The sequence below is a fragment of the Chiloscyllium plagiosum genome, unplaced genomic scaffold (genome assembly GCF_037043375.1).
Source record: "Chiloscyllium plagiosum isolate Xiang-an unplaced genomic scaffold, Cpla_swu_hap1 HiC_scaffold_11, whole genome shotgun sequence".
NCBI lineage: Eukaryota > Metazoa > Chordata > Chondrichthyes > Orectolobiformes > Hemiscylliidae > Chiloscyllium > Chiloscyllium plagiosum.
The window spans coordinates 86450986-86478499 of NW_028270149.1; the positions used below are offsets into that span (position 1 = coordinate 86450986).

Consider the following 27514-nt stretch of genomic DNA (forward strand, 5'->3'; position numbering starts at 1 on the left):
GAATTAGGCGGTATTAGATGCTTTGTTGAGCTTAAAAACAGACTGGCCTGAATGAACTGCATTCCAGGGTACTGTGGGAGGCCAGGCAGAAAATTATAGAGACTCTGACACAAATTTTTAATTCCTCTCATGCCAGTGGGGAGGTGCCAGAGGATTGGAGGATAATGTGGCTCCATTTTACAAGAAAAGTGGTCGAGATGAACCAGAAAATTACAGACTGGTGAGTCGCACGTCAGTGGTAGGGAAACTACTGAAGAAAATTCTTAAGGATTGAATATATAACCACTTGGGAAGGCTTGGGTTAATTAGGGATAGTCAGCATGGCTTTGTCAGAGGGAGGTCATGCCTAACAAGTTCCAACAAAAATTAATCATGAGTATGTAAGTTGGATTAAAATTATATCATCAAGTTTAGTGCAGAATTAATGTCTGGGAAAAGTTATTGTGACACTTCTAACATTTCAGAGTGAGTGGGCTTTGCCCAGGAGATTTGAAGTTTGCTATCTCAGAGATATGCTCTACACTTTGTGAACTATTGCAAGAATGTGTCAGGTTTTTAATCAAGTTTTGCACTGTGTGTCTATAAGAACTGTGTGTGCAGTATTGCACCAATTGTAATTTCCTCAAAATTCCGCTTTGTTCTTTCAGATGCTGAGCACGCCTCCAGGATGTGATCGACTGTATTTTATATTTATTTTATGTCAGGGTGCATGGCATCAAAATTTGTTTTCAATCCCCTCTCTTTAGCCCTGGGGGGAATGAGGCTGATTACATCGCATCCAACCTTTTCATCAACATCAGCAAATTCATAGTATCTTATAGAAGCAGGAGTAGGCCATTTGACCTGTTGAGCCTGCTCTGCCATTCATTAAGATGTTGGCTGATCTATCCATCATCTCAGCTCCTCCTACCTAATTATCCCCATAACCCTTCATTCCCCTGTCATGCAAAATCCCATCCAACTGTGTCTTGAATACATTTAATGAAGCTGCCTTGACTGCTTCCTTGGACAGAGAATTCTACAGATACACTACTCTCTGGGAAAAGCAGTCCCTCATCAGCTCTGTCCTAAATATACTCCCTCTAATCTTGACGCCATCTCCCCTAGTCCTATTCTCACCCAGCACCAGAAACATCCGGCCCACCTCTATCTTACCTATCCGCTCCATAATGTTATATGTTCCTATAAGATCCCCTCTCATTCTTCTAAATTCTAGTGAGTGCAGTCCCAGGCGGCTCAACCTCTCCTCATAGGGTAACCCCCTCATCTCCGGAATCAACCTGGTGAACCTCCTCTGCACTGCCTCCAAAGCCAATATATCCTTCCTCAAATAAGGAGACCAGAACTGCACACAATACTCCATGTGGAGCCTCACCAACACCTTGTACACTTGCAACAGAACCTCCCAGCTCTTAAATTCAATCTGTCCAGCAATGAAAGTTAATATTCCATATGCCTTCCTGATTACCTGTTGCATCTGTAAATCAATGTTTAGTAGTTTGTGTACAAGGACTCCTAAGTTGCTCTGCACAATAGCATGATGCAATCTTTCACCATTTAAATAACACTCTGACTGACTATTTTTACTTCCAAAGTGGATAACTTCACATTTACCAACATTGTACGCCATTTACCAGACCATTGCCCACTCGCTTGACCTCTCTAAATCTCTCCACAGACCCTCCACATCCAGTGCACAGTTTGCCTTTCCACTCAATTCAGCATAGTGTTCAATTGTACCAGTCTGTGTGGCATTAGTGCAACTTGTGGTGACTTTATCTGTCAGGTCATCTGTACCCAAGCTATGATGCTTGGAGCAAATGAAATACATGGAGCTGAAGAACCAAAAGGAGGCAATTTAACTGTTTCTTCGCCTTTTGTTTCAATGGTGATTTGGGCAGGGTCAGTAGAAGTTAAGTTGATAGTGTCAGTGACAGGCGAGAGTGTACATGGAGCTGTGGGAGAGGAATTAATGGTGGGTAGGAGAGAGTGTACATGGGGTTGTAGGAGGGGATTAAATGGGGGTAGAGTCAGTGATGGGGGAGAGTGCACATGGAGCAGTGGGAGCAGGTTAAATGGCTTGGTAGAGTCAGTGATATTGGTAAATGGGTAGTGGGACAGATTGGCTGTATAGATAGAATTTGTGCTGCGGGAGCATTGTGTAAATTGGATTCATCATAGATTATAGGAACATTAAACAAAAAAGGATTAGAAGAAGGTGATTTCTCACTTAAAAGCTATTCTGCAATTGAATTAAATAATGACTCGTCTGCATGTTAACTGTATCCACTCACTTTATTTAGATCTACATTCTTAATATGTTTTCTTCACTGATTTCAAGTATTCAACTGTCATCCAGTCTCAATGGCTTTGTGAAACAGAATATCAGAATTGCCACTTCTTTTTGTGTAAGGAAGTGTTTCCTAATGTAATTCCTGAATATCCTAGCTTGAACATTGTGGTTCTTCATTCCTGTTCTGAGCCACCCCTCACAGATATGTGATTTTCTCTCTAAATGTCTTGTTAAATCCTTCAATTATCATAAAACCAAAATCGTGGCTTTATCTTTCATATTTTCATGACATTTTAAGCCGAGTCCAAAAGTTTAGCTCCTTTGCATCAATTACTTTCTGGCGAATCTGTATTGAGTCACTTGGTTAGAGTTAGGGCTCAGGACAAACCATGTGGGTGGCACGGTGGCACAGTGGTTAGCACTGCTGCCTCACAGCGCCTGAGACCCGGGTTCAATTCCCGCCTCAGGCGGCTGACTGTGTGGAGTTTGCACATTCTCCCCGTGTCTGCGTGGGTTTCCTCCGGGTGCTCCGGTTTCCTCCCACAATCCAAAAGATGCGCAGGTCAGGTGAATTGACCATGTTAAATTGCCCGTAGTGTTAGGTAATGGGTAAATGTAGGGGTATGGGTGGGTTTCGCTTCGGCGGGGCGGTGTGGACTTGTTGGGCTGAAGGGCCTGCTTCCACACTGTAATCTAAAAAAAAAAGAAAAAAATAGTTCAGAGAGTGGAGGTTGAAATCCTGTTAGCTGCTAAAACAGACTAGGGGCCAGGAAACAAATCAAGGCTTTTGTGAGACCCGCTGTTTGTGAAAAGCTGAAGTTGTGCCCTGTTTGATTAAGGGCCGGAGAGCTATTCCCAAGAGTCCGGGGAAACTGCCTCAACAATTTGATGTGCTCGGTTTGATGTTGAATGAATACATACACATATTTCCCTCATGCTTCATTTGGGATGTTAAAATATAAACATGTCTATTTTTAGATACCCTAACCCTTTTTGGTGTATATTTTTTGCATTTAATTTTAAATTTTAAAGAAGACAAAGAACACAGAGGAGTACAACTCAGCAACAGGCCCTTCGACCCTCCAAGGCTGTGTTGATCCGTCATGCCCTAACTAAATGGAAAAACAAGCCTTCTGCTCTGATTTGGTCCATATCTGTCTACTCCCTCCCTATTCATGTCACCATCCAGATGCCACTTAAATGTTGCCAAAGCGCCTGCTTCCACCACCTCTTCTGGCAGGGAAAGACTTCTCTGCATGAAAATCTTCCCTCGCACATCTCCCCTAAACTTGCCCCCTCTCGTCTTGAAACTGTGCCCCCCTTGTAATTGAAACTTCAACCCTGGGGAAAATCCTCTGGCTATCCACCCTATCTGCGCCTCTCATAATTTTGTAGACCTCTATCAGGTCTCCTCTCAGCCACCGTCTTTCCAGTGAAAACAATCCCAGTCTTTTTAACATTTAACTAAAGAAACCTGGCTAAATTGGTTCTAATACCAAGCCAGATACAGTCTGAGATTTATATCGTTGGAAATAGCAGCACTTTGATTCAAGTAAGTTTTAGTGGTGATCCATGGACGATAAAGGAAACAGGAACCCGTCCAAACTCAGTTATGGCAGCAAACTGTTCCTCCTGAGTTGCAAACACTTCAAAGTTGGTGTTCCTGATGGAAACTAGCCAGAGTTGTATATCACTGAAGCATAACTAACACACAAGTACTGCAATCCCCTTGAGGGAAAGGCCAACAATTCATTAAGAATCACAGAACATGGAGATCAGTTAATTCATTGAGTATATTCTGCCAGACTGACCCTTGGTTCTTGTACAGATCTAAATTCTGTCGAATTCAATACATTCAAACAATACATCGGAATACATTCAAACAATACATCGGAATACATTCAAAGACCAAGCTTGCACTGCTATCTGGCAAACAGATTTCCAAAGACGACGAACTCTCTGAGAAAAGAAATTCCTCCTCACCTCCATCTTAAATATTCCCCGTCATTCTCAATTCCCCCAACATCTCAATATCCACTCAGCGTACAAGTGGTTAAGCACCTTTGGAATCTGGCATGTTGCAATAGGATCATTCTTCTATATGGTAGTGAGATGAAATCAAAACACTGCATCTTTCTTCACAAGGCCTGTACAAGAAGGATGGATTGCATCTCAACTAGAAGGGCACTAATATGCTGGCAGGGAGATTTGCTACAGCTGCCCAAGAGGATTTAAACTGCTAAGATGGGGAGGGTGGGATCCAGGGAAATAGTGAGGAAACAGGTCAATCTCTGACTGGGACAGTTGGGAAAGGAGCGAGTCAAACAGCCAGAGCAGGCAGGAACAAAGCAGAGAACAACGTAGGACTCAGAAGTTAACCTGAATTTATTTCAATGCAAGAGGCCCAACCAGGAAGGCAGATGATCTCAGGGCATGGTTAGGAATATGGGTCTGGGATATCATAGCAATTATAGAGAGGTGGCTCAGGGATGGACAGGACTGGCAGCTTAATGTTCAAGGATACAAATGCTATAAGAAGGATAGAAAGGAGGGAGAGAGAGGAGGGGAATAAGTGATAGCATTACAGTTGTACTTAGGGACGATCTTCCTGGGAATGCATCTAGGGAAGTTATTTGGGTAGAACTGAGAAATAAGAAAGGGATTATCACCTTATTAGGATTGTATTCTCCCAGTAAGTCAGCGGGAAAATGAGAAACAAATTTGTAAGAATAATAGGATGGTTATGGTTGGGGATTTTAACTTTCCAAACATAGACTAGGACTGCCATAGTTTTGTTAGGTTTAGATGGAGAAGAATTTGTTAAGTGTGTACAAGAAAAGTTTCTGATTCAGTATGTGGATGGACCTACTAGAGAGCTGCAAAACTTGACCTACACTTGGGAAATAAGGCAGGGCAGGTGACTGAGGTGTCAGTGTGGGAGTACTTTGGGGCCAGTGACCATAATTCTATTGGTTTTAAGGAAACGGATAGACCAGATCTAAAAGTTGAAGTTATAAATTGGACATGATTTGGAGATGCCGGTGTTGGACTGGGGTGTACAAAGTTAAAAATCACACAACACCAGGTTATAGTCCAACAGGTTTAATTGGAAGCACACTAGCTTTCGGAGCTATGCTCCTTCATCAGGTGATAGTGGAGGGCTCGATCGTAACACAGAATTTAAAGCAAAAATTTACAGTGTGATGTAACTGAAATTATACATTGAAAAACTGATTGTCTGTTAAGCCTTTCATCTGTTAGAATACAGTGATAATTTCACATCTTTCATGTGTAAATCACAAAACCTTTTTTTTAAAGTTGCATTCTTGGGTTAGCTGTTAATAATGGTGATAGCTAGACAATATGTTAAAGGTGTTAGCCCCCTGTGTTCTCTGTATATGCCATGATGTTTAGATTGATTCTAATCTAAAAAGTGAGATAACAAAATTTTACACAAATTCATGCAGTTTTTGAGCTCAGAGTTCTACATGAATGCATGCAGTTTTTGAGCAAAGTATAATGTAACTCTGCAAGTACAAATTCACCCCACAAAATATATGTGTGCATGTGGGTCTTTGTCTGTGTGTGTGTCTGTCTGTGAGAAAGTGTGTGAGTGTGTGTGTGAGTGTGTGTATAGTGAATGCAGAGTGTCTTAAGTCTGTGAGGGGGTGCATGTGTGAGTGTGGGAGTGTGTGTGTCTATAAGGGTGTGTGTGGGTGTCTGTGTCTGTGTGTGCGTCTCCTCCACTTCCTGCTCCTCCGCCCTTGAGCTCCGCCCCACCAATCGCCACCAGGACAGAACCCCACTGGTCCTCACCTACCACCCCACCAACCTCCATATACATCATATCATCTGTCGTCATTTCCGCCACCTCCAAATGGACCCCACCACCAAGGATATATTTCCCTCCCGTCCCCTATCAGTGTTCCGAAGAGACCACTCCCTCCGTGACTCCCTCGTCAGGTCCACACCCCCCACCAACTCAACCTCCACTCCCGGCACCTTCCCCTTCAACCGCAAGAAATGCAAAGCTTGAGCCCACACCTCCCCCCTTTCTTCCCTCCAAGGCCCCAAGGGATACTTCCCTATCCGCCACAAATTCACCTGAACCTCACACACATCATTTATTGCATCCGCTGCACCTGATGTGGCCTCCTCTATATTGGGGAGACAGGCCGCCTACTTGCGGAACGTTTCAGAGAACACCTCTGGGACACCCGGACCAACCAACCCAACCACCGTGTGGCTCAACACTTCAACTCCCCCTCCCACTCCACCAAGGACATGCAGGTCCTTGGACTCCTCCATTGCCAGACCATACCAACACGACGGCTGGAGGAAGAGCGCCTCATCTTCCGCCTAGGAACCCTTCAACCACAAGGGATGAACTCAGATTTCTCCAGTTTCCTCATTTCCCCTCCTCCCACCTTGTCTCAGTCCCAACCCTCGAACTCAGCACCGCCTTCCTAACCTGCAATCTTCTTCCTGACCTCTCCGCCCCCACCCCCACTCCGGCCCATCACCCTCACCTTGACCTCCTTCCACCTATCACATTTCCAATGCCCCTCCCCCAAGTCCCTCCTCCCTACCTTTTATCTTAGCCTGCTGGACACATTTTCCTCATTCCTGAAGAAGGGCTCATGCCCGAAACGTCGATTCTCCTGTTCCTTGGATGCTGCCTGACCTGCTGTGCTTTTCCAGCAACACATTTTCAGCTCTGATCTCCAGCATCTGCAGTCCTCACTTTGTCCTCCAAGTGATTGCTGGGCCCCTTGCTGAGATATTTTTATCATCGATAGTCACATGTGAGGTGCCAGGAGACTGGAGGTTGGCTAATGTGGTGCCACTGTTTAAGAAAGCTGGTAAGGGAAAGCCAGGAACTATAGACCAGTGAGCCTGATGTCAGTGGTGGGCAAGTTGTTGGAGGGAATCCTGAGGGACAGGATGTACATATATTTGGAAAGGCAAGGACTGATTAGGGATTGTCAATATGGCTTTGTGCTTGGGAAATCATATCTCACAAATTTGATTGAATTCTTTGATGAAATAACAAAGAGGATTGATGAGGGCAGAGTAGTAGATGTGATCTATATGGACTTCAGCAAGACATTCGACAAGGTTCGTCTTGGTAGACTGGTTAGCAAGGTTAGACCTCATGGAATACAGGAAGAACTAACCATTTAGATACAGAACTGTCTGGAAGGTAGAAGACAGGGGGTGGTGGTGGGGGTTGCTTTTCAGACTGGAGGTCTGTGACCATTGGAGTGCCACAAGGATTGGTGCTGGGTCCATTGCTTTTTGTCACTTATATAAATTATTTGGATGTTAACATGGGAATTATAGTTACTAAGTTTGCAGATGACATCAAAATTGGAGGTGTAGTGAACACCAAAGGAGGTTACCTCAGAGTGCAACAAGATCTTGATCAGATGGGCCAATGGGCTGAGGAGTGGCAGATGGAGTTTAATTTAGATAAATGCGAGGTGCTGCATTTTGGGAAAGGAAAATCAGAGCAGGACTTATACACTTAATGGTAAGGTCCTGGGGAGTGTTGCTGAACATAGAGATCTTGGAGTGTAGGTTCATAGCTCCTTGAAAGTAGAGTCGCAGGTAGATAGGATAGTGAAGTAGGCGTTTGGTATGCTTCTCTTTATTGGTCAGAGAATTGAGTACAGGAGTTGGGAGGTCATGTTGCGGCTGTACAGGACATTGGTTAGGCCACTTTTGGAATATTGTGTGCAATTCTGGTCTCCCTGCTATAGGAAAGATGTTGTGAAACTTGAAAGCGTTCAGAAAAGAATTACCAGGATATTGCCATGGTTGGAGGATTTGAGCTATAGGGAGAGGTTGAATATAGGCTGTTTCCCCTGTAGCATCAGAGACTGAGGTTATAGAGGTTGACCTTAAAGTGGTTGATAAAATCATGAGGGGCATGAATAGGGTAAATAGACAAAGTATTTTCCCTGGATTGGGGAAGTCCAGAACTAGGGGACATAGGTTTAGGGTGAGAGGGGAAAGATATAAACGGGACCTAAGGGGCACCTTTATGACACAGAAGGGGTACGTGTATGGAATGAGCTGCCAGAGGAAGTAGTTGAGCCTGGTACAATGACAACATTTAAAAAGCATCTGGATGAGTATGTGAATAGGAAGGGTTTAGAAGGATATGGGCCAGGTGCTGGAAAAGGGGACTAGATTAGGTTGGGACATCTGGTCGGCATCATACATGACAGTTATCTACAATCTTCTCTGAACCAGTTCAAGTGCAAGTCCATCTTTCCTTAAGTTAAGAGACTAACGCTTTGGACAGTTGGAGCAAGACTTCTTGACTTTGCTACTCTCTTCCTCCTACAATAAAGGCTAACATTCAATTTGTTTTCGAGAAAGTTGCTGAACATGTAATGTGCAATACAACCTTTCATGAGTTGTGTGTAAGGACACTCAGCTCTCTCTCTGCTGCCGCATTTTGCAGTCTCTCTCCACTTAAACCTCCAGCAGCAGGTGGTGGTGATGAGGGAGGGTACTTGACCAGGTTTTCTGGGACCTGAGTAACAATGAGGGAAGGCAACTGGATCATTGAATTAGAGTCATAGAGTCATAGAGATGTACAGCATGGAAACAGACCCTTTGGTCCAACCTGTCCATGCCGACCAGATATCCCAACCCAATCTAATCCCACCTGCCAGCACCCGGCCCATATCCCTCCAAACCCTTCCTATTCATATACCCATCCAAATGCCTTTTAAATGATGCAATTGTACCAGCCTCCACCACATCCTCTGGCAGCTCATTCCATACACGTACCACCCTCTGCGTGAAAAAGTTGCCCCTTAGGTCTCTTTTATATCTTTCCCCTCTCATCCTAAACCTCTGCCCTCTAGTTCTGGACTCCCTGACCCCAGGGAAAAGACTTTGTCTATTTATCCTATCCATGCCCCTCAATTTTGTAAACTCTATAAGGTCAGCTTCTGACGCTCCAGGGAAAACAGCCCCAGCCTGTTCAGCCTCTCCCCATAGCTCAAATCCTCTAACCCTGGTAACATCCTTGTAAATCTTTTCAGAACCCTTTCAAGTTTCACAACATATTTCTGATAGGAAGGAGACCAGAATTGCATGCAATATTCCAACAGTGGCCTAACCAATGTCCTGTACAGCCGCAACATGACCTCCCAACTCCTGTACTCAATACTCTGACCAATAAAGGAAAGCATACCAAACGCCTTCTTCACTATCCTATCTATCTGCGACTCCACTTTCAAGGAGCTTTGAACCTGCAATCCACGGTCTCTTTGTTCAGCAACACTCCCTAAGACCTTAAAATTAAGTGTATAAGTCCTTCTAAGACTTGCTTTCCCAAAATGCAGCACCTTGCATTTATCTAAATTAAACTCCATCTGCCACCTCTCAGTCCATTGGCCCATCTGGTCCAGATCCTGTTATAATCTGAGGTAACCCTCTTTGCTGTCCACTATACCTCCAATTTTGGTGTCATCTGCAAGCTTACTAACTGTACCTCTTATGCTCGCATCCAAATCATTTATGTAAATGACAAAACGTAGAGGGCCCAGCACCGATCCTTGTGGCACTCCACTGGTCACAGGCCTCCAGTCTGAAAAACAACCCTCCACCACCACCCTCTATCTTCTACCTTTGAGTCAGTTCTGTATCCAAATGGCTAGTTCTCCCTGTATTCCATGAGATCTAACCTTGCTAATCAGTCTCCCATGGGGAACTTTGTCGAACGCCTTACTGAAGTCCATATAGATCTCATCTACTGCTCTGCCCTCATCAATCTTCTTTGTTGCTTCTTCAAAAAACTCAATCAAGTTTGTCAGACATGATTTCCCATGAACAAAGCTATGTTGACTATCCCGAATCAGTCCTTGCCTTTCCAATTGCATGTACATCCTGTCCCTCAGGATTCCCTCCAACAACCTGCCCACCACCGACATCAGGCTCACCCATCTATAGTTCCCTAACTTGTCTTTACCGCCCTTCTTAAACAGTGGCACCACTTTTGCCAACTTCCAGTCTTCCGGCACCTCACCTGTGACTATTGATGATACAAATATCTCAGCAAGGGGCCCAGCAATCACTTCTCTCGCTTCCCACAGAGTTCTCGGGCACACCTGATCAGGTCCTGGGGATTTATCCAGCTTTACCCATTTCAAGACATCCAGCACTTCCTTCTCTGTAATCTGGACATTTTACAAGATGTCACCATCTATTCCCCTACAGTCTATATCTTCCATATCCTTTTTCAAAGTAAATACTGATGCAAAATATTCATTTAGTATCTCCCCAATTTTCTGTGGCTCCACCCAAAGGCCACCTTGCTGATCTTTGAGGGGCCCTATTCTCTCCCTAGTTACCCTTTTGTCCTTAATATATTTGTAAAAACCCTTTGGATTCTCCTTAATTCTATTTGCCAAAGCTATCTCATGTCCCCTTTTTGCCCTCCTGATTTCCCTCTTAAGTATACTCCTACTTTCTTTATACTCTAAGGATTCACTCGATCTATCCTGTCTATACCTGACATATGCTTCCTTCTTTTTCTTAACCAAACCCTCAATTTCTTTAGTTATCCAGCTTTCCCTATACCTACCAGCCTTCCCTTTCACCCGAACAAGAATATACTTTCTCTGGATTCTTGTTATCTCATTTCTGAAAGCTTCCCATTTTCCAGCCGTCCCTTTACCTGCGAACATCTGCCTCCAATCAGTTTTCGAACGTTCTTGCCTAATACCGTCAAATTTGGCCTTTCTCCAATTTAGAACTTCAACTTTTAGATCTATCCTTTTCCATCACTATTTTAAAACGAATAGAATTATGGTCGCTGGCCCCAAAGTGCTCCCCCACTGACACCTCAGTCACCTGCCCTGCCTTATTTCCCAAGAGTAGGTCAAGTTTTGCACCTTCTCTAGTAGGTACATCCACATACTGAATCAGAAAATTGTCTTGTACACACTTAAGAAATTCCTCTCCATCTAAACCTTTAACACTATGGCAGTCCCAGTCGATGTTTGGAAAGTTAAAATCCCCGACCATAACCACCTTATTATTCTTACAGATAGCTGAGATCTCCTTACAAGTTTGTTTCTCAATTTCCCTCTGACTATTGGGGGGTCTATAATACAATCCCAGTAAGGTGATCATCCCTTTCTTATTTCTCAGTTCCACCCAAATAACTTGCCTGGATGTATTTCCGGGAATATCCTCCCTCAGCACAGCTGTAATGTTATCCTTTATCAAAAATGCCACTCCCCCTCCTCCCTTTCTATCCTTCTTGTAGCATTTGTATCCTGGAACATTAAGCTGCCAGTCCTGCCCATCCCTGAGCCATGTTTCCGTAATTCCTATGATATCCCTTGCCCATGTACCTAACCATGCCCTGAGTTTATCTGCCTTCCCTGTTAGGCCCCTTGCATTGAAATAAATGCAGTTTAATTTATTAGTCCTACCTTGTCCCTGCCTGCCCTGACTGTTTGACTCACTTCTGTTCTCAGCTGTACCCGTCTCAGATCGATCTCTTTCCTCACTATCTCCCTGGGTCCCACACCCCCACCTTACTAGTTTAAATCCTCCCAAGCAGTTCAAGCAAATTTCCCTGCCAGTATATTAGTCCCCTTCCAATTTAGGTGCAATCCGTCCTTCTTGTACAGGTCACTTCTACCCCAAAAGAGATTCCAATGATCCAAAAATGTGAAACCTTCTCCCATACACCAGCTCCTCAGCCATGCATTCATCTGCTCTATCATTCCTACTCCTGCCCTCACTAGCTCGAAGCACTGGGAGTAATCCAGATTTTACTATCCTCCTTTTTAAATTTCTGCCTAACTCTCTGTAATCTCCCTTCAGAGTCTCAACCTTTTCCCTTCCAATGTCGTTGGTTCCAATGTGGACAATGACCTCCTGCTGGCCCCTCTCCCCCGTGAGAACATTCTGCACCCTCTGAGACATCCTTGATCCTGGCACCTGGGAAACAACACACCATTCTGCTTTTTCTCTGCTGGCCACAGAAACGTCTGTCTGTACCTCTGACTACAGAATCCCCTAACACAATTGATCTCTTGGAACCCGATGTACCCCTTGTTGCATTAGAGCCAGTCTCAACACCAGAAACTTGGCTGTTCGTGCTATGTTCCCCTGAGAATCCATCACCTCCTACATTTTCCAAAACAGCATACCTGTTTGAAATGGGTATATCCTCAAAAGACTCCTGCCCGAGGTGTCTACCTCTCTTACCCTTCCTGGAGTTAACTGTATCTGAGACTTTCCCCCCTTCCTATAACTACCATCCATTACATACTGTTGCTGTTGCAAATTCCTCATCGCTTCTACCTGTCTCTCCAGCCGATCCACTCGATCTGATAAGATTCGCATCCAACAGCATTTATGGCAGAAATAATCCGCAGCAACCCTTAAACTCTCTTTAAACTCCCACATCTGACAAGAAGTACATATCACTGCAAAGGCCATTTTTGCTCCTTCACAATCTACAGACCCAGAAAATAACACTGTCTTATTCCTCTACAAACACTGTCCCAGGTTAAATTAATAGCTATGGCTTATATTTTAAGTTTAATCAAGAGACTTATCTCTAAAAACATATAATCAAGAAAGAATCCACTATACTCACTACTGCAGCCTTTCTCTTGGACAGACTGAAAACAACAATTAACTTATCTGATTCTGTGCTCTGAACTTCGCCCAACAGTTCCTCCAAGATTAGTTGTGAATTTCACTGTTTGTTAATTTTCCCAGATGCACTCCGATGTCCAGCGATACATGAATTCAAACAGCAAAGGCGGTAACTGTGCTGTTGTTTTGACTTTTTTTTCCAAAGTTCCAAAACAATGCCACAGCATATAAAACAGTAATTGCTGCTCGTGGAATTCGAGGAAATCACCTTCAACACCTAAAATACCTCAAAAAAAAAGGAGCAGCTCTTACAGCCAGAAATTTTTCCCGTCCTCCATCTTGGATTACCCAGAATCTTGATCCTCTCTGGGGAAGAAAAGGATCTCCTTGGGTGAAGACCTCCTGGGAACAAGCAATAGAGAAAATGGCTCCTCAACACAATCTAAACCACAGGCTTTACTCTTTAATGTTTTTTAACATTAATTTCAAACCTTGTCTGTGATCACCTGATGCCAACGGAAGAAAGAATCCTTGCTTCATGATCTTTGGACTGGCTCTGTTTAAATTTGTTACATCTCTCTGTGCCGACAGCAAATATTGCTACAGTGCAGTCAGTGCCTTCATGTGACTTTGGTGTAGGAAAGAGGACTTTAATTTCATTTATGGCATTGGATATTGGGACAAGTGGAACTGTAATGCTGAAGCGAGGTCCACCCAAATTGATTTGGAAGAAGTGTTCCCTTGGAAACGATAACTAGGGAGGTCACAAGGTTTTTAACAATGGTAATGAGAAGAAGGGATTAAGGTAAAAAAGATAACTTTAATAGCCGTTGAAAAATAAAGAGAAGCAAGTAGCATATAATTGCACTTTAAGCACTATAACTAAAGGGAAAACCAAAAGATAGCTGGTGATTAAACCAGAAGAGAATTTAAGAAGCATGTGAGTAAAACATTAGAGCTGAATGGCTGGTTATATGTTGTGCATTCATTATAAACATACAGAATGTGAAGATCAAAGTGATGTTGTAAATTCAACTCGGAGAGCCAGGTATGGTTGCCATTTCAGAGACTTGACTGCAAGACCGTCAGGAGACAATATAAAATATTTAAAATTACAATTTGATCTACCCTTTCACATCTTTTGCTCCAGCATTATTCCAATAAATTTTGGAAAACAGCCCTGGGTCTGTAACTTTAGTGATTAAGAATGAAATCACTTCAATGATATGCGAGGATATAAGAAACGTTGCACAGGCAGTGGGGGCTTTATGGTTAGAAATAAGAAACTGAAAATGATTTAACATTGTAATGTGAGTTGAGTAATAAGCCGCTTGTAGCACCGTGATATTGAAGACTACATTTTGCAGAGATTATATAACAATATAACAAGGATAGGGTGGATTTAAAATGGATTTTAAAGGTGCGTGCAGATTGGGAGAAGGAGCATATCAGAAAGGTAATGAATTTCTTGAGTCTGCTGGGGTTGGTTTTCTGCAACAATATATTCCAGAAGCAGCTCGGGATGCACCATATTATATTTAGTAATGAGCAATTAGCCAAATATAGTTTACAACCTAATGGTTTGTGAGCATTTATGTAATAATGATTCAAGTATGATTGAGTTCAGCATGATGTTTGAAACAGAGAAACACAACATGGATATTCATAGAATCTCTACAGTTCAGGAAAAATCCATTTGGCCATTGAGTCTGCACTGACCCTTCCAAGAGCATCGCACCCTCCAACCCCACGTGGGGATTCCATGGCTACTCCACACATCGCCGGGCAAATTTTAGCATGGTCAATCAACAAACTGCACAGCTTTGGAAAGAATTCAGAGCAAACTCACACAGACACAGGGAGAACATGAAAATTCCACACAAACAGTTACCGAAGGCTGGAATCTAACCCAGGACCCCAGCACGGTGAAACAGCAGCACGAACCATTGAGGCACCATATTGCTATTGAGAGTCAAGATTTAGGTAAGACTGACTTAAATGGAAGGCAATAGAGACCGTATTCAGGAAACTAGGGGAAATTTAGAGGGTGCCAGAATGCCATTGGGGAATGTTCAAACAAGAACTTAATGTGACCCAGAACCATAGAATCCCTATGGTGTGGAAACAGGCCATTACGACCAACAAGTCCACACCAACCCTTCAAACAGCAACCCACTCAGACCCATTCCCCCATCCTATTACTTAACATCATCCTGACTAATGTACCTAACTTACAGATTCCTGAAGACCATTGACAATTTAGCATGGACAATCCATGTAACCTACACATCTTCGGACTGTGGTTGGAAACCGGAGTAAACCCAACCAGACATGAGAGTGTGCAAACTCCACACAGACAGGGGGAGAGTGTGCAAACTCCACACAGACACGGAGAGAGTGTGCAAACTCCACACAGACAGTTGCCTGAGGCTAGAATCAAACCCAATCCCCTGGCGCTGTGAGAACCACTGAGCCACAGTGCCACCCACTTTATACTTCTCAGGGGCAAGAACACTGCTTGGCAGAAGAAGTTTAAGGTGGCTAATGATGAGATAAGAGAAAACACAAAACTAAAACAAAACATTTGCTAAAATGTTTTAAAAAAAAACATAAATCCTGACAAATGGGAAAAATAAAAGATGACAAAGCAGATTGCAAAGCTGAGAAACAGATATCAAACTTTCATTTGAAAAAAAAAATGAGTGTTTAAGAAGGGCAGTGAGCATCTCTTGAGAACTGATGACAGCAGAAATGGCCAGTGCATGAACAATGGATATATCTGATGTGGAGGAGCCAGTGTTGGATTGGGGTGAAAAGTTGAAAATCACACAACACTAGGTTGTAGTCCAAAGTGAAAAGTACTTCCAAATATACCTGTTGGACTATAACCTGCTGTTGTGTGATTTTTAACAGTGGGCATATTGCTCTCCACATTACCATGTTGTTGCACTAACAGGAGAGACTCACTACAATGGTGGAACAAATGCTCTGGGATTACTGCATATGGGCCTGGACTGGGTCAGATACAGTGGCCCCTGTCCTCCCCACAATTCCCTCAACATCAATCACAAGTCCATTGAATCTCAATGGCTGCCTCGCTGCAGTTATGTCTGAAAGGGGGCAGGGTTGGTAGTGGAGGGTGTGTTAGTTGTTTAAGGGGAGACTCATGCCCTGATCTACAGACAAAGCCCAACGCTAGAGATTTGCCCGAAAATAAGGTGGACAGGAGCTCCTATAGTTCCAGCAGACGGGATTAGTCACTGCTGCTGAGACTACAGGCAATCACCAATGGAGATTGTCACTGGAGCCACATGGTGAGGGAGGTTGGAGAGATCTTCATGATGACAGAATGACCAGCCATGATCAAGGGGTTGAGGGAGTTTGAGAGGTGTTGAGAGGCTGGGGACAGGTCTGTAAAGGGGGTCAGAGTGGGCGGGGTGACCTTGGAAGGAGTAACTTCAATGGGCACTGAAACTCCAAAAGAAACTACCACCACCGCCACCTGCTCCCCTCCCCCCACCACCACCCCAACCCCTACCCACCCACCTCTTTACCCAGCAGCAAACGTTGCTAGGCTTTCTGACTGATGTGGCCTCTTCCTGCTGTAGATAAAATACAGACAGGGTAAGATGATTCTAAAATTACCATTGATGAGCTACTTAAAAGCCTTATAGGCCCAAGCACAGAATAGCTGTTCATATAACGTCAGGTAAGTCAGAGCAGGTAGGTACATGTTAGAAGACCATTCACTGGTATTACAATGCTACTCCCTACCAATAAAACCTGCCAAGGGATTGAGTAAGATCTGGTCCATCGACTCCAAAAACCCAAGAAGTCACATAAGAAATATAGCCAAATCCACTGCTTACTAACAGCATCCTCATTGGCTAATGAATCAGTGCTCCTCCATGTCGAAAAACCTGAGGAGTAAGCAGTGGGGGTGGCAAGAACACAGAATGTATTTCAATGTCCATCACCAAAGATGGCTTGACAGCAGCATTATTGATCAAGCCAGTGGAGTCCTAAAGGACATAGCTGCTAGTCTAGCTCTGAGAAAAATGGTGAGAGAACCAACAAGAAGGAAACACCTACCTGTTTATCCTCGCCAACCTCTTACTAATGGATCTGTCCATAATAGTATTGATTCGAGTGACCACTGCACAGTCCTTGTGGAGACAAAATACAATTCTTGCAACGAAGATATCCTCTTGTGGAACAACCAACATAGCAAAAACATATCTAGACAGGATATTAAAAAAAACATTACAGTGCACAATGAAAGATTCATAGTAGGATTGGCAACTGTGGGCCATTGGCAACTGTAGAGTTATGTCCAATCACAATCTATAAACTTGCACAGGCCATACAAGTTCCCCTCCACACCATTTACTTTCCTGAGTGGGAAACATGTCAATTTTCCTTCAGTGTCATTGAGTCAAAGCCTTGGAAAGTCATTTCAAAAGCATTGTGTGTGTGCCCATAATGATGGCAGCAGTTCAAGAAGCTGACTCACCACCACTGTCTCAAGGACAGCTCGGGGGACACAGCTCCATGCACATCCACTGAATGAATTTGAAAAAGTCCTCATTGATGCAACCATCTGGGGACATCAATCAAAAACATAACATTCAGTTCCACATCTATGTTTACAGCGCTCTTGGCACATCTCTCAAACCCTCCATTGCATCTCATGGATTACTCTGTAACTCCAATACTGGATAACTAGACACAGGGCAGACAATGTGTCTTCACCAATCCACCACCAACATCATTCATCTCCCTGACACTGATCCAGTGTGGAATCAGATCATTCCAAACCTTGATGTCAAAGCCTCTACTGAGCGTCTCAAACATACCCATTTCAATTACAGAATTGTTCCAGCACAGACGAAGGCCATTTAGCCTATCATGTCTGGCTAGCAATCTAAGGAGCAAAAATTAATTATCTTGGCTGACTAAATACACCACTCATTCCAGTCCTGCCTCAGTTTATCTGCTGCTGAAGCCCTCCCCCATGTCTTTGTAACCTCTAGACTTGGCAACTGTATTGCTCCATGAGAACCTTTTTCCACGTATGGAGTCAGCTATTACGAGGGGGCATAGCTTTAAATTAAGGGGTGGTAGGTATAGGACAGATGTTAGGGGTAGATTCTTTACTCAGCGAGTCATGAGTTCATGGAATGCCCTGCCAGTAGCAGTGGTGGACTCTCCCTCTTTATGAGCATTTAAGCGGGCATTGGATAGGCATATGGAGGAGAGTGGGCTAGTGTAGGTTAGGTGGGCATGGATCGGCGCAACATTGAGGGCCAAAGGGCCTGTACTGCGCTGTATTTTTCTATGTTCTATGTTCTATGCTCATCTGGTCAGATTCCCAGCTTCCACCTGACATACGATTGAGCTTGTACAAAATTCTGCGCCCCTTGTTCTAACTCACACCAATACCCAATCTCTCATCTCCTCTATATTCACTGGTCTACGATGCTACCAGGTTTGACAGAGTCTCAATTCTTAAATGTTCACCCTCATTTTCAAATCTTTGCATGGCCTCACTGTCTCTGTTATCACCTCCAGATCTACAACTCTCCAAGGTATCTTTACTCACTAAGTTATGGTATCTGGAACATTCATAATTTGATTTAGAGTCATAGAGTTTGAAGTTAAACAGCACAGATATAGACCCTTCTGTTCAGCTCGTCCATGCCGAACATATATCCTAAATTAATCTAGTCCCATTTGCCAGCATTTGGCCATTATCCCTCTAATGGTATACCCATACACCCATCCAGATGCCTTTTAAATATGGTAATTTTACCTGCCTCTACCATGCTGCACTGTGCCTTCAGCCAGTTAGCCTCAAACCTTTGAAGACTATCCCCAAGCAACATACCTGCCCCCAAGCTTCTTCACCCTTCAAGACCATTAGAATCCCTACTGTGCAGAAAGAAGCCATTTAGTTCATGAATTCTGCACTGACCCTCCCCTTCCCTCCACCCCACACTATCCCTGTAACCCTGCATTTCCCATGGCTAGCCCCAGGTCAATCCACCTCCCAACCTGCGCATCTTTGGTTAGTGGGAGGAAACAGAAGTACCTGGAGGAAACCCACACAGGCATGGGGAGAATATGTAAACTCCACACAGACAGTAACCCAAGGCTGGAATCAAACCTGTTATGGACCCCTCAAAACATTTTAAAGCAGGTAGCCCAGACAGTAACTTTGCTATTTGTTTCACTAGGTGTATAGTGAATATTCCTGATGTAAATTAGGTGGGTCGACTGCCAAGTTTTAAACAAGCAAAATTTATTTATAAAATTATGGAATGAAACAGAACTGAAAACAGAATACTGGATAGCTTATCCTATACAAACCCGACTTAATGATGCTGTTCCAAAAATACTTGCAACAGTCCCAATACACACATCTTTGAGCACAAACAGTAAACAATGGCACAGGCAGCTGACAGTTCAAAATCAGAAGGGCAGAAGGACAGAGAGAAGGATTCCAGTTTCCCTCGTGACTCTTAGTCTGCTCCATCCCAAACTGAACTGCACTGAACAGCTAGAGAGCTGGCCATGTCCTCCTGACTATAAAAGTTTTTCCAGACACTTTTCAAGCTTTTGGTCTGAAGCACTATCGTGAGGGGAAACAACAAGGCCCCAGTGAACCATTCAAACTTCAGACAAGATGGAGCCTGGCCAATTACCCCCTCTCTGAAAGAAACTCAAGAGCAAAAGTAACCTTGTACCAGACCAACACTGTGACCAACCCAAGGCTCTGGCTAACCACTGTGCCACTGTGCCGCCCACTCTTAAACAACCAGTTTGACCAACCTTTTGGGTATCTTTCCATCTTTCCTGATTCTTCAGTCACATGCTGTCAAACTATGCTGAATTGTGTTTTATGAAGCATTTTGGAATGATGCTGCACATTTAAGACGTATGAAAGATTTTGTTGTTGTTATTGTTGTCTGAAATGACCCATGTCTTTTTCCATAGAATCCCTACAGGGTGGAAATAGGCCCTCACCCCATTAAGTCCACACTGACCTTCTGAAGAGCATCCCACCCAAACCTATCCCCCCTACCCGACCCTATCCCTGTAACCCTGCATTTCCCATGGCTAACACATCCCTGAACACTCTGGGCAATTTAGTATGGCCAATCCACTTGTACATTTTCTGTAGAGACATCAGAAACAGAGTCCTTGTGTATTAACTCCCCTGTGATGACATCATGGTTATACTACAAACAAACCCCATGTTGGATTTTTGTCTCAGATGGAGTCATAGAGTTCTATAGGTGTGCAGCGCAGAAAAATGCCTTTCTGCACCAATCAAAAACAACCACTGCGGAGAGCAGTGCTCCGAAAGCTAGTGCTTCCAAATAAACCTCTTGGACTATTACCTAGTGTTGTGTGATTTTTAACTTTGCACACCCCAGTCGAATACTAGCATCTCCAAATCTTAGATCAGAGCCTTATATGTCTTGGCATCAAATGTTACATCCAAATACTTTTCTTAATATCTCTTAATAGCTTTAGTTAACAAAAATCTATTAACCCCTGTTCTAAGTCCATCAATTGACTTATCATCAGTTGTTTCGATCTTTTGCCACCCTCTGCAAACAGATACAATTTCTAATTTCATTTCTGAAAGGTCAACCCCTAATTTTTAGACTATGCCTCCTCATCCTATGTTCCTCTATCAGAAAAAGACCTCTTTATCTATATTCTTTGGTTCCCTTTACATTGAAAACTTCAATCATATCATGATTCTAAATTCCAGGGTTGACAACTCTGATTTGTTGAATCTCTCCTTACAGTCCAAGTATCATTCTGGTGAATCTACACTGCAGCCCTTTTAAGGACAGTATCTCCTTCCTGAGATAAGGTGCCAGAATTGTTGACAGTGATTTCAGGTATGGATTAAGCAGGGATTTTGAATAATCAAAGCATGAGTTCTATCCACTAATTCCTTTTTTTTTGTAGATATTTATTAAAGGTTTTACAATCTGGTATTACACTTGTTAGTTTACTCAGATGTCGCACTTTCACCTTTTTTTATCAATTTATTGGTCATCTTCATAATCTTCATTTCAATCATTTTAATCTTCATAATCCTCAAAATTCCATGTTTTTTTCATAACTCTGCAAGCCTCTTCAAATATAATATTCCCTTTGACTTAATTAATTGACCATAATTTGACCACTTTTTACATGGCATTTTCATTCCCCAAGGAATTTGTGTTATTGGGAACCATAAATTATTTATCTGAAGATGTGCCAACACTTAACCAGTCTCACATGCTTTAATCTCATTTACCAATCCATCTAAGCCAACTCTGACCTCCTGCTGCTGTAATTGGTCTTGTTTACATCAAAAATCCTAGTTTCATACTTAAGAGCAATGTACTGAAATCAATATTTAATCCCATATTAAGATTAGTTTTCCAAGAGAATCTTTTGCAATAAGGCACTGTACAATAGGTAATGAATAATGCAGTAAGTAATGTGGCTTTGTTATAAAACACTATAATAGCTAATTCCTATTTGTTCCTTCAACAAATTTCTCTCAAAAACGGTCCAGAGGGATTCCACAACCCTGTTCTTTAAACTATATCATCCATTTAAATTTCAGACTGGGTGAGGGGGAGGTCAGACTGGGTTGGAGGAAGTCACTCTGGGTGAGGGGAGGTCAGGATGGGTGAGGGAGAGGTCGGACTGTGTGAGGGAGAGGTCAGACTGGATGAGGGGAAGGTGATGAGGAGGTGATGGCCTCGTGGTATTATCACTCGATTATTAATCCAGAGACTCAGATAATGTTCCAGGATCCAGGTTTGAATCCTGCTATGGCAGATGGTGGAATTTGAATTCAATAAAAATCAGGAATTTAAAGTCTAATGTTGATCATGAATCCTTTGTTGATTGTCAAGAAAAACCCATTTGGTTCACTAATTTCAATAGGGAAGAAAACTTCCATCCTTACTTCATCTGGTCTCCATATGACTCCAGACCCACAGTAAGATGTTTGGCTCTTAACTGCTCTTTGGACAATTCGGGATGGGCAATAAGTTCTGGCCTAACCACATTCTGACTAAAATTTTTAAAAATCGGACTGGAGGAGGGGGAGGTTGGACTGGAGGTGGAAGATATTGTCGATAGAAATTTCCATAGAATGCCCAAAATGTGGGAACGGGCCATTCAGCCCAACAAGTCCACACTGACCCTCTGAACAGCATCTCACACAGACCCATCCCCTACCCTATACTTCCCATGACTAATACATCAAACCTACCCATCGCTGGGCATTGCAGAGCAATTTAGCATGGCCAATACACCTAACCTGCACATCTCTGGACTGTGGGTGGAAACCTGAGTACCTGGAGTAAACACATGTAGACACGAGGAGAAGGTGCAAACTCCACACAGACAGTCACCCAAAGGGTGTACTGAGTGAGGAGGAAGGTGGACTGCAGAAGGGGAATGTTGGAGAGGAGGAGGAGGAGGAGGAGATTGACTTAGTGAGGGGGAGGTTGGGCTGGCAGAGCAGGATAGTGCTGGGTGAAGGGTTGGTCAGACTGGAGGACAGGGAAGTTGGAATGGGTGAGGGGGAATTCAGATTGGAAGAGGGGGAGGTCAGACTGGCTGAGGGAGAGTTCGGACTGGGCGATTCACAGGGTCTGAGATAAAAACTGCACAGTGCTAACCGTCGTTAGTTTTGTTTTGTCTCCTGATTGTTTGACTCATCCTGAAGGTATAGAAGTGATTTGAAATGCTGGAGAATGCAGAGACATATTCAATGTAATCATCATCTGTTGGTGCTGGGTCAAATCCAATGGAGTCTGACAGCCTGTACAGTTTGTTATAGAACTGAGCAATTGGATAACAGTGAGAAAGGGTGAAGAAATCTATGCCTGTTTTTGGAAGGACTTCTTTTTCTAAGGGTGTATTGGTAGGGCAGATATCTCAACATATTTCACAGTAACTGGACTTTTGTAAATTGCAAGAGTGGGCAGCAGCTTACATTTAAAGCACAACAAGATGTGAAGTCCCTCGACATGGCTGACTCTGAGACCAGCATTTACAATGAAAGAACACAGAAGCCTCAAAGTAAAATAAATTAAAAGTGCGAATCACAAAAGGACCACAGAGTTTCAACTATAAATTATTAAATTCATAAAGGAAAGTGCCAAGAAATGTAGATTATTATTCTGGAGAAGAAACCATTTATTGAATTCAGCATCAATTATTTCCAAAATTATTCAGTCTCGGGCATAGGGGTTGCTGGAAAGGCCAACATTTATTGCCCATTCCAAGCTGATTTGAGTAGGTGGTAAGCAGTTTATCCATCAACAACTATAGACAATGGTCTGTTACAACCACCCATGGACTGTGAGACCATTCCACAGGCAACAAAAGATACCCTCATTGGTCTGGGACTGTTGTTATTCATAAGCATCAAGGAAGCCAAGGTTGCCTTCCCCAAACAATTGCAACTTTACACTATTGGAATAAAATCAAAGCCACCTTTGCTGATTCCACATTGTTAAAAAAAGTACAATTCATAATTGCCCGTAGTAAGAATGGACCTCATGTAATGCTGGATTATAAATTCAGACATCCGGTTTATACATCCAAACACATAACCTCTGCTGTACCATTCCTGAAGCAAAAGTTTGCTCCACTGGAAAAGTATAACCGTGCCCTAATACAAACACGGCAGTAATTACTGTGTGTCTGGCTAAACATTCTCCATGTAGCTTGAACACTTCTACATCAGGCCATTCCTGTAGCTTCTACCTGAGATATTTGCTAACTTGGAAATTTTCTTTATAGATAGGATAATTTGCAGTGAAATAGCTCATTTTAGTTCAGTAAAGACAATATGGTGATAAGGAGGAAATGAAAAATGCCATATTGGGAGAACTATTCAATGGCTTGGTTGAGGGTGATTTGTGACCCTGGGTGCTTTCATGTATAGTTGCAATGTTAAGAGTTAATTGGAACAATCCAGTCTCCCAAGTATACAATACAGGACAAGAACATGGTCTGTTTCTCAATAGGCTGAACCCTCAACAGTACTGATGTACAAAGTGATCTTGGGGGTCAAGTCCAAATCTCCATTGAAGATGGCCACGCAAGTAGATAGGGTGGTAAAGAAGGTATATGGCACGCTTGCCTTTATTGGTCAGGGGATTGAGTTCAAGAGTCAGGGTGTCATATTGCAGCTTTATAAGACGTTGGTTATGCCACTCTTTGAGTATTGTGTTCAATTCTGCTCACCAAATTACAGGAAGGATGTGGAGGCTTTGGGGGAGATGGTGTACCAGAGGGTCACAAGGATGCTGCCAGACTCAGAGGGTATGAGCTCTGCTCCACTTGGCTAGAAAAATTCAGCTGTTTTCTCTGGAGTAGCGGAGATTGAGGGGAGACTTGATAAAAGCCTGTAAAATCCTGGGATGCATAGATAGGGCTGACAGTCAGAATCTTCATCCCATAGTTGAAATGTCTAATACTAGGGGGCATGCATTTAAGGAGAGAGGGGGAAAGTTCAAAGGAGATGTGAAAGAGTGGTAGGGGTCTGGAATGTGCAGCTAGGGGTGGTGGTAGAGGCAGATATGTTAGGGGCATTTAAGGGATAGTTAAGGGATAAGCACATAAATATGCAAGGAATGGAAGGAAATGGACCAAGATCAGGCAGAAGTAGTTCGATTAATTTGGCGTCATATGGGGCACAACATCATGGGCCGAGGGGTCTGTTCTTGTGCTGTACTGTACTCGATTCTATATTCTAACTCTTTAACTCAAGATTAGCTTCAACCCACTTCCAGAACTTTCTTACTTGTCAAGTGTCTCTCGTGTCATTGTTATATCATCATTATGCATGTTTCTGATGCACACTGTGGAGCTCTGGAACTGAAATCAAACAAAGTAGACAAAACTATAATCGAGAGTGTGTTGCTGGAAAAGCACAGCAGGTCAGGCAGCATCAGAGGATCAGGAGAGTTGATGTTTTGGGCGTAAGTCCTTCATCAGGAATCAGATTCCTGATGAAGGGCTTATGCCCGAAACGTCGATTCTCCTGCTCCTTGGATGCTGCCTGACCTGCTGTGCTTTTCCAGCACCACATTCTCGACTCTGATCTACAGCACCTGCAGTCCTCACTTTCTCCTAGACAAAACTATACCCAATGCTTTCCCTGTCCTGGAGTGTTTAGTGGGGACAGTGTGGAGGATGATTTACACTGTATCACACTCTGTGCTGTACCTGTCCTTAGAGTGTTTGATGGGACAGTGTAGAGAGAGTTATACTCTGTGTCTCCCTGCATGCTGGATCTGTCCTGGAGTGTTTGATGGTGACAATGTTGAGAGAGTTTTACTTTTAGTTTATAGAATAGGGAAAGCTTCATCTGCATCAAATCCTGGGTGTTTGATGGGGACAGTGTAGAGAGAGCTTTACTCTGTTTCTAACTCCCCATTGTTCCTATCCTGGGAGTGTTTGATGGAGACAATTTGGAGAGGGATTTCTTCTGTAACTAATCCAGGGTGGTACTGTCCTGGGAGTGTGGTTGTTCTTCTTTTAACAGACATTATTATCCACACCACTTTGAATGAGAAATGTAAAGTCAACATACCTGACCTCAGCTTCCTGCCCAGTTCCACAGAGACTGGAGATAATGCATATCAATGCTCCATCTCAGTTGCTCAGCATGTTATGTAAAGGTGAATCAATGATTGCTGCAGGATTGAGACAGCAATACAACAGTGGGGATTCCTTCAAATGATTGTGGGGGTGGCTGAGTGAGCCAGTTTCCGACTTATACCTTGCAGCTGTGTGTTGTTCCTAGCAACCAACCAATCTACTATCATTACCATAACAACCAGTTTCCATTTGCTCCTGAGCTCTCTGTTTCTAAATTGCAGGACTATGAGGAGAGTGTGAATGAGATTATGGAGGACCATAGAAGGAAACAGTGGCATTCGGTTATATACTCATCATGGAGTTGGGGCAGTCTTTAACCCATCCATATTGGTTGTCTGTAAAGCAATCTTATCAATTCCACCCCCCCACCCCCATCGCTACTCTATCCCTGTAACTCTACAAGTTTATTTTCCTCTTCTAATTTCCTTTTGAAATCATTGTTTGCATAAAACAGTCTCACAGACAATGATTTGAATCATTACCATTCATCGTATTCACTTTTTTCTGTTCCTTATACTTCCCTATCACTTCTATCGAACGTCCCTTCAAACTCCATTGCTTCAAGGAGAACAACTCCAGCCTCTCTAAGCTAAACTTGTAACTAAATACACCCTATCCTTGCAACCATTCTGGTAAATCTCCGCTGAATGCTCTCAAGAAACCTCACACTCCCCCTAAAGTGTGAAGGCCAGAATTGGATATAATATTTTAGCTGTGGCCTAACAAGCATTTTATAAAATTTCAGCATAAGACTCTTACTTTTACATGCAATGCCTCTTACACGATGCCTAAGATCATAAAATTTATTTATTATTCCCTCAAAAGTCTATGAATATGGATGACATGGTGGTGCACTGGTTAACACTAGGACCTCAAAGTTTAGGAACACATGTTTGATTCCACTCTCGGATGACTGTCTGTTTGGAGTTTGAACATTCTCCCCGTGTCTTCGTGAGTTTCCTTTGGGGGCTCCAGTTTCCTCCCACTGTTTAAAGATGTGTAGGTTAGGTGGATTGGCTATGCTAACCTGTCCAGAGATATGCAGGTGAGGTGGATTAGCGAAGGGAAATACTGGGTAATGAGGATAGTACGGGGCTGGGATAGTATGGGCTCTTCAGAAGATTAATGTGGATTCAGTGGATTCAATGATTATGAACCGTGGGTTTCTCTGTTCCTCCACAACCTTTAGAATTGGATCTTTTTTGTCCACCCCTCTCCCTGTATCTTCTACCAAAATGTATCACAATTCATTATATTAAACATCATCTTCCACATGTATGCCCATTGTGCCTGTCTCACCAATTGACTGGTGTCATGTTAGTGTTATTATATTTTATTGCAAGAAGGAATTGAATGCAAGAGTAGAGAGGTAATGCTTCAATTGTACAGAGCATTAGTAAGACCACATTTGGAGTATTGTGTACAGGACTGGTCACTGTACTTACAAAAGTGGGTTATCCTGCTGGAAGCAGTTCAGAGAAGCTTTACTAGACTACTCCCTGGAATGAACGGATTGCATTATGAGGAAAGGCTGGATCTGTTTCTTCTGGACTTTAGAAGAGTCAGAGGTGATTTAATTGAAACATATAAGAGGAGCCTTGCCAGGTGGATATGGAAAGGATGTTTCCTCTTGTGGGAGAATCTAGAACTAGCGGTCCAGTTTAAAAATGATGGGGTCATCCGTTTAAAACAGAAATGAGGGAATATTTTTCTTCTCTGAGAGGCTGGAATTCTTTTCTTCAGAGACTTGAAATATATTAAAGCAGAGATACGTTTTAGATTACCGAGGGGATGAATGATTATCGGGATATGCAGGAATGGAGAGTTGAGGTTAAAATGAGATCAACCATCATCTTATTGAAAGGCAGGGTTTGAGGGGGC

General features: G+C 43.1%; 1 pseudogene; it reads right to left on the minus strand.

The window, feature by feature from the left end:
- Positions 1 to 16484: 16484 nt before the first annotated feature.
- Positions 16485 to 27514, minus strand: part of LOC148148875 (uncharacterized) — a 28101-nt pseudogene continuing 17071 nt past the window's right edge.